Source organism: Dendrobates tinctorius, unplaced genomic scaffold, assembly GCF_039654945.1.
Source record: "Dendrobates tinctorius isolate UK_male_01 unplaced genomic scaffold, ASM3965494v1 ptg000143l, whole genome shotgun sequence".
Taxonomy (NCBI): Eukaryota; Metazoa; Chordata; class Amphibia; order Anura; family Dendrobatidae; genus Dendrobates; species Dendrobates tinctorius.
This window is the reverse complement of record NW_027361810.1, coordinates 23,638,938-23,659,786: the sequence shown is the minus strand read 5'-3', so window position 1 is coordinate 23,659,786 and position 20,849 is coordinate 23,638,938. Positions and strand designations below refer to the sequence as shown.

At 47.1% G+C, this 20,849-nt stretch overlaps 1 long non-coding RNA gene across 2 annotated transcripts in view; it reads left to right on the top strand.

Moving 5' to 3' along the window:
• Positions 1-20,625, top strand: part of LOC141049304 (uncharacterized) — a 46,503-nt gene extending 25,878 nt beyond the window's left edge. For both annotated transcript variants that reach the window (XR_012220326.1, XR_012220327.1), the window contains exons 2-3: positions 18,132-18,307; positions 20,288-20,625. This is a non-coding gene — a long non-coding RNA (uncharacterized lncRNA). The remainder of the gene's footprint in view (positions 1-18,131; positions 18,308-20,287) is intronic.
• Positions 20,626-20,849: the final 224 nt, after the last annotated feature.

The following is a 20,849-nucleotide window of genomic DNA, read 5'->3' as shown; positions in this document are numbered from 1 at the left end:
CCAGAAGGTTTGTGGTTTGTCACTATGCATTTTGGTAAATTCCATTTTTACTATTTTTATGATTTGCTTTTAAAAATGGTTTCCTCCTCTGTCGTCTTACATGAAGTCCACTTTGCCCTATCAGCGTCAGATCGTGCGATATGACACTGATGGACCTTCACCTTGGAGTTCACTTCTAATCTCTTTGGAAGATGTTCTGGGCTCTTTGTTTACTCTTTGTATTATCCATCTCTTCAGTTTGTCATCAATGTTCCTCTTGCGGCTGCGCCCAGGAAGGTCGGCTACAGTCCCATAGACCTTAAACTTCAGAATAATATGTTCAAATGTACTAACAGGAATGTCTGTCTGTTTGTAGAGAGTCTTATAGCCTTTATCTTTAACACATTTGTCTCTAAATTTCTTTCTAATCTCTCCTTAGCTTTTTTTTGTTTCCATCTTCAGTGTGGTCGACACCATGATACCAAAGAGCACAATGACTACTTTTCATCCTTCAAAGACATGACTGTCCGATAACAAGTTTGTAGACATTTTCTGTTGAATCACAATTCAACAGTGATGTCTGATTTTTACTAGTTGATATTCAGTAAATTTAAATTGAATATCACTTTTGTCAGTTTTGTGTTATTTCAGTGACCATTTTTGTTTTTTTTCTTATTTTAACAGAAGATAACAACAATCTTTCTCTCTCACCCATGACAGCACCACGGAGAGAGGGGATTCGCCCATCCTGGACAGAAATCTACAGATAAGAAGGCGGTACCTCCCCTCCGCCTTCAGTTGGATTCCTGTCCTTGACGGGTGACCTACAGAACCAGCAGCAGCTTACCAAAGAGGAGATCCAGGGCCGTCCCGTCCGAGGATTAACAGTGGGGAGGCCCCTGTCACGGCGGGGTCGGTTCCTGAAGCCGCCACCGCTGCAGCCGACGGGCTCGACAGGGTGGACGGGGGGGAGAGGACCGAAACGCCGCTCCGGAAAGGAGGCTGGGGTTGGTGGGGACCCAGGGCACGCGCGGGCCGCGCTATGGTACAGAGGTGTACCAATATGGCGCTGCCCCGGAAATGAACAAACGACTTCCGGGTCCCCGTGGTCGGCACATGCGCACGGCGCACTCCCCGGACAGAGAGCGGTGCAGCCTGGGAGAGGAGGTGACGTCACACGCCGGGAGATTCGAAAATGAAAGCGCTGAAAGTGCTCCTGGAAGCGTCCCGGAAGTGGGGGACAGGGGAACAGCAGGAGCAGCAGCCCAAGCAGGAGCCAGGCAGCAGCGACACCACCATCTCCGGCAAAAAAGAGTGGACAGGCGTGGTGACCGGTCTAGTAGCCACTCCACGCAGCACAGCAGATCGGCTGCAAGGAGCAGTCACCATCCTTGGATCAGCCCGTACGGGACCTGAATCCACCTCCCGAACTGGTACCTGCAACCGCACATACCTGGTGAGTGACCTTCGAGAATGTTCACCATTGTAACAGACTTCTTCTCCCTTATCAGGGAAATAAGAAGGGGGGAAAACAAAGAACGGGGTATGCCCCACTGGTAGCAGAGCCCTACCAATCTCATGAGATAAGAGGCTCCGTGAATCCCGCGGACCTAAGAGCTGTAATCAGTTCAGAGGTTCAGAGTACCCCCCCTTTTCATCCCTGACATGGGGGGGGAAGTTAAAGGGGGGACGCCATAGCGGGTTCCCAGTCACATGTCTCGACGCCAGAGGAGATTACCTCACATACCTCGGACACCGGCTCATCATCCTCAGACGAGCAAACGGGAGGCTGTCATTGTTTTCCCCTAGAGGAGGTAGTCCCGCTGGTAAAGGCAGTAAGAGCTACCATGGGGGTGGCAGACCCTCGCCCTGATAGGCCCATCCAGGACATAATGTTGGGGGACTGGGCCAAAAGGAACGCAGGGTGTTCCTGCTAAACGAGAATCTACAGGGAAAAAAAAAAAAAAAACAAGGAAAAGCCGGATAGGCAGTCCCTTCCCTTAAGAGGAAATATCCCTTTGACGAAGGGGCGTCCACATCTTGGGACAAGGCCTCGAAATCCAAAGTAGCTGTCGCCAAGGCCTCAAAAAAAAAAAAAAAGTTTGCACTCACCTTTGAGGACAGGGGTACTCTGAATCACCCCTTAGATAAAAAGGCCGATACCTTCCTCAAGGGTGCTTGGGAAGCAATAGGCCAGCTATAGCAGCAACATGTACCTCCAGAGCCTTATGGTATGGGTGGATCAACTAGATAAATAGTTGAGGGAAGGTACACCCAGGGGATAAGATTTGGGAATCTATTCCAAGAATAAGGCGAGCAGGCGGCCTTCTCGGCGGACTTATCAGCCAACTCAGTAAGATTATCATCCAAACCGGCAGCCCTGTCAAAACGCAGCCCGAAGAAAGTTGTGGCTCAAATGTTGGCCAGGGGATCAATAAATGAAGCTATGCTCGATCCACTGCGAAACTAAGTTCCTATTCAGGTGAGTTGGATCACATCCTCCAAAGGCAGGGGATAAAATGAAGGGATGCCCAATCCTGGGGCCTATAGCTTTTAAAAGGTCCTTTCATAACAAAGTTCTTTCAGAGGAGGTCACCGAGGGAACAGGAATGGGATGAGAGAAGAGGAGATAGAGGTCCTCTTCGGTAACTTATCCCGAGACAAAAACCTTCTAACTGACAGTTTGTGGAAGGAAATCTCGGACGGCCCTTGGTTATTAATTCTGATCGCCTTGGGCCTAAGAATAGACTTTCTCTCTCTCTCTCCCACCTCAAAAATACGTAGTAACTCCACTAAGATCCTCTATATGAGAACAAAAGCTCTCGAAAACTAGGTCCTAAGCTTAGTAAAGAAAGGAGTCCTCCATGATGTTTCCCTGCAGGAGAGGGGCAGAGGCTTCTATTCCCCTCTTTTTCTGGTGACCAAACCGGACGGCACCTTCCGGATAATTATAAATTTGAAAAGTCTAAACGTTTATGTCAAAAAACAAAAATTCAAAATGGAGTCAACCAAATTAACCACCAAAATCCTGTTCCCACACTGCTTTAGGACAGTATTAGATCTCAGCGACGCGTACTATCACCTCTCCATCCACGAAGACTCCAGAAAATACCTCAGACTGGAGGTCGCTATAGAGGGCGAGATAAAAGGGGTCCAATATGGGACCATGCCGTTCGGAATATCTATAGCCCCACGAGTATTCACAAAACTAGTAGCAGAAATGATGGCCCGCCTAAGGGAGCAGGACAAATTAATAATCCCATATTGGACGACTTTTAATAGCGGCTCGCCCCTAAAATGCGAGGAACAGAGGGACAGAGTAATGAACACTCTACAGAACCTCGGCTAGCTTCTGAACCTGAGAGAATTGAGGTTGGAGACCACACGTTCGGGAGTACCTAGGACTAACACTGGACTCAAACACCCAAGAGCAATACCTCCCGGACCACAAAAAAGAGAGCATCGCTCAAATGGTAGCAAGAGCGATTCAGAACCCCTCCATGACACTAAGAAAAGCAATGTCATTACTAGGGTCTCTCTCTGCCTGCCTACGGGCGGTCCAATGGGCACAGCTACATACGAGACATCTCCAATGGGATGTATTAGCCAGCCAGTTAGCATTACAAGGTCACTTAGGGGGCCGCATTACCCTAGATTCTAAAACTATTCATGTCCTAACCTGGCGTGGAAACAAAGACAACCTATCCAAAGGGATTCCTTGGGTAAAAAATAAAAATCACACATATAATTACCCCGGATGCCAGTCCCACAGGTTGGGAAGCATACATGAACAGCAGGGTGGCCCAGAGGGAAGGGGGAGGCCAGGAATTAGAAGCCTCCTCGAAACAAAAGGAACTCGGGCAGTAGGCTATGCCTTAACACACTTCCTACCCGTGCAGTGAGGTCATCATGTCAGCATATTTTCGGACAATCAGGTGATGGTGGCTTATATAAATCATAAGGGAGGAACCAGGTCCCGAGCCCTAATGAACACGTCTTCCAAAATCTTCACCCTATCCGAGTATCTCTCTCGGCACTGCACATACGGGGAACAGAGAACTGGAGAGCAGACCTTCTGAGTCGCACCATATTATGCCATGGTGAATAGGTCCTAAAACAGACCTTTTTTCTGTAGATTGTAGAAATGTGGGGAACCCCAGACATAGATCTGTATGCCAACTACAAAAACAAAAAAGTGAAACCTTTCTTCGTTCTCTAGACCCCAGGGGGAATCCTTGGGCCCTGGACGCTCTTATGCTCCCGTGGACACAGAGCCTAATGTATGCCTTTCCCCTGATCATTCTCATTCCGGCAGTCATAAGGAAAGTCAGAGAGGACGGAGCGAGAATGATACTAATGGCTCTCTTCTGGCCAAAAAGAACTTGGTTCTCCTGGTCGAGAATGCTCTCAATAACCGACCCTTGGGTCCTACCAGATCTCCCAGACCTACTGTCTCAGAGACCAGTGTTACACTCTCGAGCAGTGAACCTCCATTTAACACATGGAATTTGAAAGGGCACTGCTGAGGGAAAGTGGTTTTCTCTGAAAGCCTAGTTTCTACATTACAAAAGAGTAGGAAACTGATCAGGACAAGAGCCTATGGGAGAACTTGAAGGAAGTTTCTGTCCACCTCCAGGGTCCAGGATGGAATCCAGATTGACAAAATTCTTGAATTTCTGCAGAGGGGCTTAGAGCAGGGACTGGTGGTTAACACACTGAAAGTACAGATAGCAGCCTTAGGTGCCTTTTATAACCAGGATGTGGTAGGCAATACCCTGGGTAGCACGGTTTATCAGGGCCGCAACCAGGTCTAGGCCAATAGTTAGCCTGAAATTACCATCATGGGACCCGAATCTCGTACTATCTGCACTAACAGGTCCCCCATTTGAACCTATCCAGTCAGCTCCCCTTAATATCTTATCATTAAAACTGTGCTTCTAGGGGTGCTAGCATCGTCTCACAGGGTAAGCGATATTCAGACTCTATTAACAGCGCCACCGTTGACCAAAATTCTAGAAGATAGTCATCTTGAAGCCTGACCCGGCATATCTACCTATAGTGGCATCACATTTTTCATAGGTCTCAAGAGGTAGTCCTTCCTTCCTTCTACCCAAATCCCAGGAATAGGGGAGAAGAAAGATTTCACACCCTAGATGTGAAGAGGTGCCTAGTTCAGTATTTAGAGGCCACCAAAGGATGTAGGAAGGAAGGCTCTCTCTCTTTGTGTGTTTCCAGGGACCTCGAAGGGGACTCAAAGCATCTAAGAGTACCCTGGCAAGATGGATAAGGGATGCGATTGGCATATACATCCAGTGGGAATACCATTCCGGAGGGGTTGAGAGCTCATCCCACAGGAGCAGTAGCGACCTCGGGGACTGAAAGATCCGAGGTATCGATAGAACAGATCTGTAAGGGGGCCACCCGGCCAACACCTTCTACCTCTTTTCAGACACTATCATTTAGAGCTAGCCTCTATGTCTGACCTGACCTTCGGGAGAAGGGTCCTTCAGGCGGTGGTCCCTCCCTAAGCTACCAATCTCTGTAATTCTCTCCATGGTGCTGTCATGGGTGAGAGAGAATAGCTTAGTTACTCATCGATAACGGTGTTTCTCGGAACCCATGACAGCACCCGCTTATTCCCCCCCTTCACGAGTGTGGTGAGCACGTTTTACTGTCCGTGGAGTGTTTCCGTCTAGGCACGATGCTTCTTGATAATAAGCAATATAATGTTGTGTATATACTTCTGTTTAACTAATCTGGAGACCCTCTGATGCTCTGTAACCAACTGAAGGCGGAGGGGAGGTACCGCCCTTTTTATCTGTAGATTCCTGTCCAGGATGGGCGGATCCCCTCTCTCCGTGGTGCTGTCATGGGTTCCGAGAAACACCGTTATCGGTGAGTAACTAAGTTATTTCTCCACGTGTGTATATATACATACGTATTTGTGTGTGTGTGTGTATATATATATATATATATGTGTTTGTGTGTCTACATAAATACAGTGGTGTTTGAAAGTTTGTGAACCCTTCAGAATTTTTCAGACTTCTGCACAAATTTGCCCTACAACTATTAGATTAATACTAAATAAAGATAACCAAACCAGACAAATGAGAAAAAAATATTGAACTTTGTCTTTTCTTATTGAGAAAAAATGATCAATATCACGTTAGTGAGTGGCAAAAGTATGTTAACCTCTAACATTAGCAGACAATATGAAGTTCAAATTACAGTAAAGTGTTTTCAATCAATAGGATGATAATCAGGTGTGAGTGAGCGACCTGTTTTATTTAACCTCTTTACCCCCAAGGGTGGTTTGCATGTTAGGGTCCCATTTCACTTAGCGACGCACCAGCGATCCTGACAACAATACGACCTGGTTGGGATCGCTGGTCTGTCGCTAAATGATCGCTAGTAAGCTGCCAAACCAGCAGATCTCTTCAGCGACGCAGCAACGATCCAGCGGTCAAACACAGCGATGCATGCTGGTCAGCGGGACGCCGATGACGAAAAATGGCCCAGGACATTCCCGCACGATCAGCGACATAGCAGCGGGGGCCCGGTCTCCGCTATGTGTCACATGTAGCGAGATCGCAGGCGAGATCGCTGTTGCCACAAATCGGTGACGCATTAGCGATCTCGCTATGTGAGACGGGGCCTTTAATGCCTGGGCCAATTTTTACAATTCTGACCACTGTCCCTTTATGAGGTAATAACTCTGGAACGCTTCCATTGATCCCGGTGATTCTGACATTGTTTTCTCGTGACATATTGTACTTCATGTTATTCGTAAAATTTCATTGATATGACTTGCGATTATCTGTGAAAAAAACCCGGAAATTTAGCGAAAATTTTGAAAATTTCGTAATTTTCCAACTATTAATTTTTATGCCCTTAAATCACAGAGATACGGCACACAAAAAACTTAATAAGTAACATCTCCCACATGTTTGCTTTACATCAGCACAATTTTGGAACCAAATTTTTTTTTCTGTTAGGAAGTTATAAGGGTTAAAAGTTGACCAGCAATTTCTCGTTTTTGCAACACCATTTTTTTAGGGACCTCATCACATTTGAAGTCACTTTGAGGGGTCTATATGATAAAAAATACCAAAAAGTTACACCATTCTAAAAACTGCACCTCTCATTGTGCTCAAAACCACATTCAAGAAGTTTATTAACCCTTCAGGCGCTACAAGGGAATTTTTTTAATGTTTAAAAAAAATGAACATTTACCGTATATACTCGTGTATAAGCCGACCCCCCCTAATTTTGTCACAAAAAACTGGGAAAACGTATTGACTTGCGTATAAGCCCTAGGGTACACAGTGAGTGGCCCCAGTTTTGCTGCCCAGTGAGTGGCCCCAGTTAATGAGGACAGTGAGTGGCCCCAGATAATGAGGACAGTGTGTGGCCCCAGATAATGCTGCACAGTGAGTGGCCCCAGATAATGCTGCACAGTGTGTGGCCCCAGATAATGAGGACAGTGAGTGGCCCCAGATAATGCTGCACAGTATGTGGCCCCAGATAATGCTGCACAGTATGTGGCCCCAAATAATGCTGCACAGTGAGTGGCCCCAGTTTTGCTGCACAGTGAGTGGCCCCAGATAATGAGGACAGTGAGCGGCCCCATCATGTTGCTGCTGCTGCCTCCTGTTACAAAAAACAAAACAAAAACTCTATACTCACCTCCATTGCTGCCCGCTGCTCATCAGCGTTGCCGGCTCTAGAACGGGGACAGGTGAATATGGCTCCCCCAGTTCATACTCACACCCTCCTGGCTCGTCTCTGCATCCCCCCTGCTTGTTCCATGTTCTTGCTGCTCTTCCTGCGTCAGCGGTCACGTGGTACCGCTCATTAAAGTCATAAATATGCGCATATTCATGACTTTAATGAGCGGTACCACGTGACCGCTGAAGCAGGAAGAGCAGCAGGCCGAGAACTTGGAACAAGCAGGGGGGCTGCAGAGACGAGCCAGGAGGGGGTGAGTATGATCTCTGACACCCCCGCTTCCCCTCCCCCACCGACCCCCCGGTATATGACTCGCGTATAAGCCGAGAGGGGGACTTTCAGCCAAAAAAAATGGGCTGAAAATCTCAGGTTATACACAAGTATATACGGGTAACTTTTTTCACAAAAAAATTACTTCAGGACCATTTTTTTTTATTTTACGAAGGGTAACAGGAGAAACTGGACTGCAAAAGTTATTGTGCAATTTGTCCTGAGTCGGCTGATACCTGATATGTGGGGGGGAAACCACTGTTTCGGCGCATGGCAGCGCATGGAAGGGAAGGAGCACCGTTTGACTTTTTCAACGCAAAATTGGATGGAATTGAGATCGGACGCCATGTCGCGTTTGGAGAGCCCCTGATGTGCCGAAACAGTGGGAACCCCACACAAGTGACCACATTTTGGAAACTAGACCCCCCAAGTAACTTATCTAGATGTGTGGTGAGCACTTTGAACCCCAAAGTGCTTCACAGAAGTTTATAATGTAGAGCCATCAAAATAAAAAATCATATTTTTTTTCAACAATAATGATCTTTTTGCCCCTAATTTTTTATTTTCCCAAGGGTAACAGGAGAAATTGGACCCCAAAAGTTGTTGTGCAATTTGTCCTGAGTAGGCTGATACCCCATATGTGGGGGTAAACCACTGTTTGGGCGCATGGCAGAGCTTGTAAGGGAAGGAGCACCGTTTGACTTTTTCAAGGCAGAATTGGCTGGAATTGAGATCAGACACCATGTTGTGTTTGGAGAGCACCTGATGTGCCCAAACAGTGGAAACCCCCCAATTTTAACTTCAACCCTAACCCCAACACACCCCTAGCCCTAACCCTAGCCCTAATGGGAAAATGGAAATAAATACATTTTTTTTAAATTTATTATTTTTCCCTAACTAAGGGGGTGATAAAGGGGGGTTTGATTTACTATTTATAGCGGGTTTTTATTTTTGGCAGCTGTCACACGCTAAAAGATGCTATTTACTGTAAAAATAGTTTTTGCATCACCATATTTTGAGAGCTATAATTTTTCCATATTTTGACCCACCGAGTCATGTGAGGTCTTACTTTTTGTGGGACGAGTTGACGTTTTTATTGGTACCATTTTTGGGCACGTGACATTTTTTGATCGCTTTTTATTCTGATTTTTGGGACGTAGAATGAACAAAAACCAGCATTCCATGAATTTCTATTGGGGGGTTTACACCGTTCCGCGTGTGGTAAAGTTGATAAAGCAATTTTATTCTTCGGATCAGTACGATTACAGTGATACCTCATTTACATCATTATTTTATGTTTTGGCGCTTTTATACAATAAAAACAATTTTATATAAAAAATAATTATTTTTGCATCGCTTTATTCTGCGAGCTATAACTTTTTTATTTTTTTAGTGATGACGCTGTGTGTTGGCTAATTTTTTGTGGGACAAGATGACGTTTTCAGTGGTACCATGGTTATTTATATCCGTCTTTTTAATTGTGTGTTATTGCACTTTTTGTTCAGCGGTATGATGATAAAGCATTGTTTTTGCCTTTTTTTTGAAGGGGTTCACTAAAGGAGTTAACTAGTAGGACAGCTGATCGCGATGACGTACTATCCTGTCCACGGTCATACAGGCCTGGGTCACTTGGACGGGATAGTACGTCATATGTCAGGAAGGCGTTAAAGTACATAGATCAAAATTTGATCTTAACAAGGCACTTGTGGAAAGTTATTATGGCTTGAACCAAGGAGATTTCAGAAAACCACAGAAGAAGAGTTCTTGATCTTCATCAGGATGGAAAAGGTTACAAAACCATGTATAAAGAGTTTGGATGCCACCACTGCTCAGACAGGCAGAATGTGTGTAAATGAAAGAAGTTCAAGACCCTTATTAAATGTCACCTGCTTAACCCAGCAGGAAGTATGGAGGCGTCTAAAAATCACTAAAATTAACAAATCCCCGGGTCCGGATGGGATACACCCCCGAGTACTGCAGGAATTAAGCGCAGTCATAGATAGACCATTATTTTAAATCTTTAAAGATTCCATAATAACAGGGTCTGTACCACAGGACTGGCGTATGGCAAATGTGGTGCCAATATTCAAAAAGGGGACTGTCAGGAACACCGCACTGCACTTGCTCACTGACCCAGTGCGTGTGTCCTGAGTACAAAGACTGTGCACAAATACACCTGCGGAGCGGGGTCTCAGTGGTGACGATGCATGCTCCAAGCTCACAGGACCTGAAGCACGTGACTGCTGGGGGCGTGGCCTCAGCTCCACAGAGCCAGGAGCTGCAGGGAAACTCCTAGAAAGGTAACTACAGTGCAATGTTACCAAGGGGCATAGACAGAGACAGAAACCAGATCAAGCCAGGTCAAAGCACGAGATAGCAATACAGTACCAAAGGGTTAGACAGAATGGATAGTCAGGACGTAGCAATAGATCAGAAAACCAGAACGGGCAATAGACGTACAATAGGGACAAACTGTAACGGAGTAATGATAGCCAAGCCAGGAGGTCAGAACCAGAAAAGACAATAGTACCAAAGCGAGAGACGGAGTACAGAGTGAGGGAACGGACCGGGTCATACACGGGAAGCAAACAAGCAACGCAGAATACACGCACACCAGGGGTCAGACACACCAGAACAACAGTATAGCTGACAGAGAACCCTGGTAAAGAGTGAGTATAAATGCCCCTCCCAGATCCATAAAGAGGCCACGAACACTTAACCGTGTGAGTGCAGGGCAAGAACCCTATTCAAACCATGACAGTACCCCCCTCTTAACGGGGGGCCACTGGACCCCCAGACTTGTCTGGGTATCTGGCGTGGAAAGCCCACACCAGACGATCGGCATGCACCGAACAGGCCGGAACCCATGACCGATCCTCCAGAGAGTACCCCTTCCAGTGTATCAGATACTGGAATCTCCGGCGCACCCACCGGGAGTCGACAATGCGCCCTACTTCATACTCCAGCTGCCCCTCTACCAGCACTGGCGGAGCATTTGATGAGGGATCCTCTCTCACCGTCCCCACAGGCTTTAACAGGGGCCTGTGGAAGACATCAGAAATTTTAAAGGAGGTGGGCAGCTGCAGTCGGTAGGCTACTGGGTTAACAACCTCCACAACTTTGTATGGGCCAATAAACTTGGGGCCCAGCTTTATACAGTAGATGGTATCTTAATCTTGATATTGCAGGTGGATAGCCACACCTTCTCCCCTACTGCAAATGCTGGACCTGACCCCCTCCTCCTGTCAGCAAACCGCTTATAGTTTTCCTGGGCCTTGGAAATATTCCTCTGGACCTCCCTCCAAAGAATTCTAAGACGTTGTGTCGCACCCTCATTTCCAGGACAACCTGAATCCATGCGGGAAAACTCTCCAAAATGTGGGTTAAACCCATAGTTGATCTGAAAGGTAGACTTCCCAGTAGATTGACTCACACGACCGTTGAATGCAAACTCTGCCATGGGCAATACCTCACACCAGTCCTCCTGCCTGGAAGAGGCCAAGCATCTCAGAATCTGCTCCAACGATTGGTTCGTACGCTCCGTCTGTCCATTAGACTCTGGGTGGTAGGCAGAGGAGAAGGACAACGAAATCCCCAGCTATTTGCAAAAAGCCCTCCAGAATCTGGCTACAAACTGTACCCCTCTGTCTGACACCACATTCATAGGCACTCCATGCAACCGAATTATATGCTGCATAAATAAGCGGGCCAGGGTTTCAGCAGATGGTAACGTGGGGAGAGGTACAAAGTGGGCTTGTTTTGAAAACCTATCCACCACCACCCATATCACCGAGTTGCCCCTGGAAGGAGGAAGATTTGTGATAAAATCCATGGACAAATGTGTCAATGGTCTATCCAGAATTTGAAAAGGCACCAACTCCCCGGCCGGCCGGACCTGAGAACTTTTAGAACGAGCGCACACCCCACATGCAGTCACAAACTTTTTAATATTTGTTACCATAGAGAGCCACCAGAAACCCCTCGCAATTTCCCCCCGGGTAGCTGCAATCCCAGGGTGAGCACTCAACATAGAATCGTGAAATTCCTGCATAAGTCCGAGACGGAAACGTTCCGGTACAAACAGTTTACCCGTGGGTTTACCACCCGGAGCCCGAGCCTGGGCCTCCAAAATCTTTCTCTGTAACTCAGATGAGATTTCGGCCACCACTACTCCTGGCTGAAGAATGGAGGAGGGAGTTTCTGGAGGGGACACCGAATCAAAGCTTCGGGATAAGGCATCAGCCTTGATGTTTTTAGATCCCGGGCGGAATGTGATGGTAAACTGAAATCGAGAAAAAAAAAGCGCCCACCGAGCCTGTCTGGGGGTCAATCACTTGGCAGACTCGATATAGGCCAAATTTTTGTGATCAGTGATGACTGTAATGGGATGAATAGCCCTCTCCAGGAAATGCCTCCATTCTTTAAAAGCCAACTTTACCGCCAACAACTCTCTATTGCCGACATCGTAATTTCTCTCGGCAGAGGAAAATTTTTTAGAGAAGAAGGCGCAAGGCCTCAGATTAGAAAGGGTAGGAGGGCCCTGAGACAAAACTGCCCCCACCCCTACTTCCGAGGTGTCAACCTCCACGATAAAATGTCTTGACGGGTCGGGTTGTACCAATACAGGGGCTGAAGAAAAGCACTTTTTTAATGTCATTAAAGAATTTTTTGCAGCTACAGACCAATTTTTTTTACATCAGCTCCCTTGAGAGTGAGGTCCGTTAGAGGCTTTACCACCTGCGAGAAGCCTTTAATAAATTTCCTATAAAAGTTAACAAAGCCTAAAAATCGCTGCAACCCTTTCAAGTCATGAGGCTGCACCCAATCTGTAACAGCCTGGACCTTCTTAGGATCCATGCGGAACCCCTCCCCTGACACAATCAACCCCAGAAAGGATACTTCTTGCATGAAAAATTAGCATTTTTCCAACTTGGCATACAAATGATTCTCCCTCAGTCTCAGGAGAACCATCCGCAAATGGTGCAAGTGAGATTGACTGTCCACCGAGTACACCAGAATGTCATCCAAATAGATGACCACAAAACGACCAATTAAATCAGAGAAAATTACTTTAATAAAATTCTGAAAAACAGCAGGAACATTGGTGAGACCAAAGGGCACAACCAAGTTTTCGAACAGCCCTTGGCGGGTGAGGGAGTACCATACATCCTGCTCGCTCCATCTGCAACAAGCTCCACGTGATCCACGACCTCTTTACCTCTCGCAACCTTTCCTTCCTGGCCCTCACTGAGACCTGGCTGACACCCCCTGACACGGCCTTCCCGGCCGCACTGAGTTATGGCGGCCTCCACTTTGCCCACACTCCTCACCCTGGCAACAGACAAGATGAGGAGTGGGTTTCCTCTTTTCTAAACACTGCTCCTTCAACCCTATCCAACCACCACCCTCCCTTATCCTCCCTTCTTTCGAGGTTCATTCTGTCCGTATCTACTCTCCCTCTAATCTCCAAATGGCTGTCATATATACCTTCATTGACCAATTTTCCACCTGGCTCCTCCACATTCTCTCTGCTGACATCCCCACCATCATCATGGGAGACTTCAATATCCCCATTGACACCCACCAGCCAGCAGCCTCCAAACTCCTGTCACTTACCTCATCCTTTAGACTTACTCAGTGGTCCTCCACAGCCACCCACACAGATGGACATACATTAGACCTCATATTCACCCGCCTCTGTTCCCTATCTAATCTCACAACCTCTCCCTTCCCCCTATCTGACCACCATCTACTCACCTTCTCATCCTTGTACTTCTCACCTGCCCCCCACGTCCAGCCACTAGCACATCCTCGCCGAAACCTCACACACCTAGACCTTCACAGACTCTCAGACTCTCTTCTACCTCTGTCCTCCATATCTTCTCTCCACAAAACAGACAGTGCCACCGCTCTCTACAACACCACCCTCACATCAGCCATAGACTCAGTCGCCCCTCTCATGCATGGCAAAGTGCGACAATCCAATAGGCAACCCTAGCACAACAACCTCACCAAAAAACTTCGACAAGCATCCAGGGTGGGCAGCACGGTGGCTTAGTGGATAGCACTGCAACCTTGCAGCGCTGGAGTCCTGGGTTTGAATCCCACCAAGGACAACATCTGCAAGGAGTTTGTATGTTCTCCCCGTGTTTGCGTGGGTTTCCTCCGGGTGCTCCGGTTTCCTCCCACATTCCAAAGACATACTGATAGGGAATTTAGATTGTGAGCCCCATCGGGGACAGTGATAATAATGTATGCAAACTGTAAAGCGCTGCGGAATATGTTAGCGCTATATAAAAAATAAAAGATAGATAGATAGGGTCGCGAGTGGCGGAAGAAAACACACCTGCCAGATGACTTCACTGCTTTCAAACCAGCTACACTTGCCTTTAAATCAGCCCTCACCTCTGCTAAACAGACCTATTTCACAAACCTTGTATCTTCACTATCCCACAACCCAAAACAACTGTTCAGCACATTCAACTCTCTCCTCCGCCCACCACTGCCACCTCCTGTCAGGAACACCGCACTGAACTTGCTCACTGAGCCAGTGCGCGTGTCCTGAGTAAAGGGCATGTCACACTAAGCGATATCGCTATAACTTGTGACGTTATAGCGATATTGCTAGCGATATTGTTGTGTCTGATACTTACCTACAACCCGCTCCCCCGCTGGTTATCACTGATCGCGCGAGAACAGGCTGGACTGTTTATCGTTGTCAGCTTCCTGCGGCGCTTCCTGCTGTGACGACGAGCGACGCGTGGAGCCGGGCGGGAGGACGCAGGATCGCCTGGTGTGACAGGTAAGTAGCGACCCCCGTCCCCAGCGATGTCGCTAGTGAGATCTGCCTATGTGGTAACTCACTAGCGACCACTTAGCGATGCACCAGCGATCCTGACAGCATAATATCGCTGGTCGGGATCGCTGGTACATCGCTAAGTGTGACAGTACCCTTAAGCAAACTGTGCTCAAAGATACCTGTGGAGCGGGCAGCAGCCGAGTAGATGCGTACTTCAGAACAGCAGGACCTGAAGCTCCAGAGAGCTAGGAGCTGCAAGAGAACTCCTAGCAGGGTAACTGCGAGACAAAGTTACTAAGGGGCATAGACAGGGAGGATAGTCAGGACGTAGCCAATGGGTCATACACAGAGATAGCTGCAAGGTACAAGAGGGGCGAGCAGAGAGTAGTCAGATCATAGGCAATGAGTCATAGCCAGAGAGGGTAGCGCAGTACAGAATCAACAGGCAAACTCACAACGGGAAACAGAACCGGATCAGAACCATATAAACAAGCTATAACAACGAACAGGCGCAGGCATACAGAGGTCACCACACTCGGCGAAAGGCAAAAGTATAACTGGCAGGGATTGGAGCTTCCCAGGGGTTTAAGAAGCTCTCCCAGAACCAAAAAGAGGCCACAAGCATTAACCCCAGGTGTGCAGATCAAAACCTGCACTGAGCTCCAGACATTAACCCCTGACGTGCAGCTCAAAACCTGCACTGGGATCATGACACCTCCAACTCCCCTAATCTCTGCTGAGGACTTTGCCACCTACTTTAAAAACAAGATTGACCAAACAAGGCAAACTTTTACAGCTCCACCACCCCAACTGCTCCACATACCAGACCTCTGCCCTTCCCTTATAGCCTCCCTCTCCAACATCACTGAAGGATCTTACTCATCTCCTTTCCAAATCACGCCTCACCACCTGTGCACTTGACCCCATCCCTTCCCACCTGCTCCCCAACCTCACTAACATGATCATTCCAGCCCTAACCCATCTCTTCAACCTATCCCTAACTTCTGGTACCTTCCCCACTGCCTTCAAACGTGCCACCATAACACCCATCCTCAAAAAATCAAACCTTGACCCAACTGGTCTGCCCAGCTATCGCCCCATATCACTGCTCCCATTTGCTTCCAAACTCCTTGAACAGCATGTCCATGCTCAACTTTCCTCCCACCTCTCATCTAACTCCCTCCTTGACATCCTGCAATCTGGCTTCCGCCCCCACCACTCCACTGAAACTGCCCTGACCAAAATCACTAATGACTTAAGGTACTGTCACACTTAGCGATGCACCAGCGATCCCGACAACGATATGACCTGGTCAGGATCGCTGGTGCATCACTAAGTGGTCGTTAGTGAGCTGCCAGACAGGCAGATCTCACCAGCGACATAGCAGCAGTCGGAGGTCGCTACTTACCTGTCAGACGAGGCGATGAAGACGTCCTCCCGCCCGCGTCCACGCGTCGTTCGTCGCCACAGCAGGAAGCTGACGACGAGAAACGGCCCAGGCCGTTCTCGCGCGATCAGTGATAACCAGCGGGGGAGCCGGTCGGAGGTAAGTATCACACATAGCGATATCGCTAGCAATATCGCTGCTACGTCACAAAACCAGTGACGTTATAGCGATATCGCTTAGTGTGACGGGCCCTTTACTCACAGCCAAAGCTATCAGACAGTTCTCCATCCTCCTCCTTCTTGACCTGTCCTCTGCCTTTGACACAGTTGACCACGGCCTACTGCTACAGATTCTTTCTTCCCTTGGCATAAAAGACCTCGCCCTGTCCTGGATTTCCTCATACTTTTCTGACCGCACATTCAGCGTTTCCCACTCCCACACTACCTCCGCATCCCGCCCCCTCTCTGTTGGAGTCCCCCAAGGCTCTGTCCTGGGGCCCCTATTTTTTTCCATCTATACTCTTGGCCTAGGACAACTCATAAAGTCCCATGGCTTCCAGTACCACCTGTATGCAGAGGACACTCAGATCTACCTCTCTGGCCCAGATTTCACCTCTCTGCTGTCCAGAATCCCGGAGTGTATATCAGCTATATCCTCCTTTTTCACCTCTCACTTCCTAAAACTCAACGTAGACAAAACTGAACTCATTATGTTTCCACCATCTCAGGTATCTTCCCTACCCGATCTATCTATTATGGTAAATGGCATCATGCTCTCTCCCGCACGTGAAATTCGCTGCCTTGGAGTAACTCTCGACTCTGCCCTGTCCTTCAAACCGCATGTCCAACCTCTTGCCACCTCCTGTTGCCTCCAACTCAAAAATATTTCCAGAATCCGTCCCTTCCTCAGTCCTCAATCTACTAAAACTCTTGTACATGCCCTCATCATCTCCCGCCTTGACTACTGCAACACTCTCCTCTGTGGCCTCCCTGCTAACTCTCTTGCACCACTCCAGTCTGTCCTCAATTCTGCTGCCCGACTAATCCACCTCTCTCCTTGCTACTCCCCTGCCTCTCCCCTCTGCAAATCCCTCCATTGGCTCCCAATTCCCCAACGAATCCAGTTCAAACTACTAACACTGACCTACAAAGCCATCCACAACCTCTCCCCTCCCTATATCTCTGAACTAATCTCCCAATATCTTCCCTCACGTACTCTTCGATCCTCCCAAGACCTCCTACTCTCCTCCACACTTATTCGTTCCTCACACAACCGCCTCCAAGATTTCTCCCAAATATCCCCTATCCTCTGGAATTCCATGCCTCAACACGTCCGATTATCCACCACCCTCAGATCCTTCAAACGGAACCTGAAAACCCATCTTTTCAGGAAAGCTTACAGCCTGCAATGACCATTCTGCCGCCTCACCACCGCCTGAGCTGCCGCCTCATCACCACCAGAGCTGCTGCACCCCCGACCTTCTGTCTCCTCCCCACAATCCCGTAGAATGTAAGTCCGCAAGGACAGGGTCCTCTCCCCTGTCTGTCATTGTAAATTTGTAGTGGAAATTTGTTTACTGTTAACGATATCTATAACTTTGTATGTAACCCCCTTCTCATGTACAGCACCATGTAATTAATGGCGCTATATAAATATATAATAATAATCCTACGATAGGGATGAGGGGGGACCATGGGGGGACCATGCATTCTAGGATTGGGGGGTGAGGGGACCATGCATTCTAGGATTGGGGGGTGAGGGAACCATGAATACCAGGATAGGAATGAGGGGTGCCATGTATACCAGGATGGGAGGCCATATACCAATAAAACTGCTTGGTTCATAACTTATATATATATATATATATATATATATATATATATATATACAGCTCTGGCAAATATTCAGTTTGTCTGATTTTACCCTTTATATGTATATTTTTTAGTAAAATGTAAATTGTTCTTTTAGTCTAAAAACTTCTGACAAGTCTCCGAATGGCGGATGTTCTCCTGAAGGATCTCCTCCCAGACCTGGATTAAAGCATCAGTCACCTCCTGGACAGTCTGTGGTGCAACGTGGAGATGGTGGATGGAAAGAGACATGATGTCCCAGATGTGCATGACTCAATTGGATTCAGGTTTGGGGTACGAGCAAGCCAATCCATAGCATCAATGCCTTCATCATGCAAGAACCGCTGATACACTTCAGACACATGAGGCCTAGCATTGTCATGCATCATAAGGAACCCAGGGCCCACTGCACCTGTATATGGTCTCACCATGAGTCTGAGGATCTCCTCCCGATACCTAATAGCAGTCAGGGTACCTCTGGCTAGCACATGAAGGGCTGTGTGGCCCTCCAAAGAAATGCCTCCCCACACCATTATTGACCCATTGCCAAACTGATCATGCTGCAGGATGGTGAAGGCAGCACGGAGTCTCCAGACTCTGCCACGTCTGTCACATGTGATCAATGGAAACCTGCTCTCATCCGTGAAGAGCACAGGCCGCCAATGTCGAATCTGCAAATCTTGGTGTTTTCTCGCAAATGCCAATCACCCTGTATGGTGTTGGGCTGTAAGCACAACATCCACTTGTGGACCTCGGGCCCTCATACCACCCTCATGGAGTCTGTTTCTGACAGATTGAGCAGACACATGGATGTTAGTGGCCTGCTGGAGGTCACTTTATAGGGCTCTGGCACTGCTCCTCCTTTCTCAAAGGAGGAGGTAGTGGTCCTGCTGCTGGGAGATTGACCTCCTATGGCCCCCTCCATGTCTCCTGGTGTACTGGCCAGTCTCTTGGTATCTGCTTCATGCTCTGGACACTTTGTGGACAGACACAGCTACCCTTCATGCCACAGCTCGCATTGATGTGCCATACTGGATGAGCTGCACTACCTGAGCAACGTCTATGAGTTGTAGCCACCGCCTCATGCTACTGTATCTCTAGGGATGAGCGCAATGACAAACTGCAAAAGTGACCAAAACAACAACCAAAAACGATGAGAACAGAGAAATGGTCTGTGGTCACCCCCTGCAGAACCACTCCTTTATAGGGGTTGTCTTGCTCATTACTACCTGTTGTCTGTTCCATTTGCACAACAACAGGAGAAATTGATTCACAATCTGTGTTGCTTCATAACTGGACATTTTAATTTCACAGAAGAGTGATTGACTTGGAGTCACATTGTGTTAAGTGTTCCCTTTATTTTTTTTTGAGCAGTGTATGTGGACTAGTAGCGTGGGTGTTTGATGAAAATAGATGCTAAAAAGACCTGCTCCCCATACCTATAAAACGAGAGGACAAGATTGCAAGTGTACTATCCCACTTCCAGAGGTTTCAGAAGGGAACAAAATGCATACCAGCATTCATTGTAATAAGAATTCCTAATTCCAAGATGGCGATTGCGACGCCGATGAACATAGTGTGCGGCACGACTCTGATGCAACGAGATGTTTCCCCATTGGTCATATACACATTCCATGGCAGACTTACGCAGTAGGGAGTGTAGGATGCCAAGAACAGAGCTGCAACACTCGTAATTGTACCCGATTTTAATTATTGTTGGGTGAATCGTTCTCCCAAAATCAGAATCTACACCTGAGCACACTTGTAACAATTTGAGGCACAAAGAACTTTATTTATATATGAGCAAGTATTTTAGTTATTGAGATATATATATATATATATATATATATATATATATATTTTTTTTTTTTTCAAACAATGTGAAAAACATATAGCCAGCTCACCATAAAGGAGTTCCTCTTGATGCGGTAATCGGTGTTCACCTTATGTTTTGCACGGATCCAGGCAGGGAGTATGCCCCAACAAATAGAGATATGAGAAAATTGGGATCCAGCAAAAGGATGAAAGTTCACCAGATTTGTAAAAACTTCTTTTTTATTAATCCATTATGTCATAAAAAGTATGAGGAACTCCAAGCAATTAATAGCATTCCTTGGAATCTTAGTTTTGCACCGTTCCTATGAGTTTTAGTTTCTCTATAAATGGCTTATGCTTGTCATCTGTTGGTTCTATCACTGCCTTATGTCCCTTTTATTTCTTTTTGTTTTTATTATTATTGTTTTTAAACTTCCTGATTTTTCTGTGTGATTATAGGATTCCTTACCTCCCTTCTTGTGATATATTTAGAACTCTCAAAATCTGAAACGGCTGCAGAATTTTTGAAAAGAACCAAAACAGATGGACATACTATGATGACTCCCTCCTCACCTTCTCTGCAGCCTGTTTTATTGATTTACATATTCTTTGAGCTTTATATCACTTTGTATTATTTGTTCATTGTTTACATTGTATTGTTGTCATGATTGATGCATTTATTCACATTTGTCCTTTATTGTCTTTTCTGCTTTGTTCCTTTTGTACCTTTTTCTTATTTATGTGTGTTTATTTTGTTATATTTGGGGCGGATTACCTGCCTTTATATGCATTATGTATCTTGGGGTTCACCCATATTTATTATTATTATATATATGGTGGCAGATTGTGCTGAGCCAAGGTGGCTGTGCGCGTCCGCGGTGGTGGGCGCCTGTGTTCTCTGGCTGCAGGGCGTCTTTATGCCTCCATGCACAACGGGATAGTTTCTGTCCCGTCTGTGCATGAGATGACATGACGCCCGGGCTGTGTTGAGTACCTGGCGCGCACACCGCGCATGCGCCGT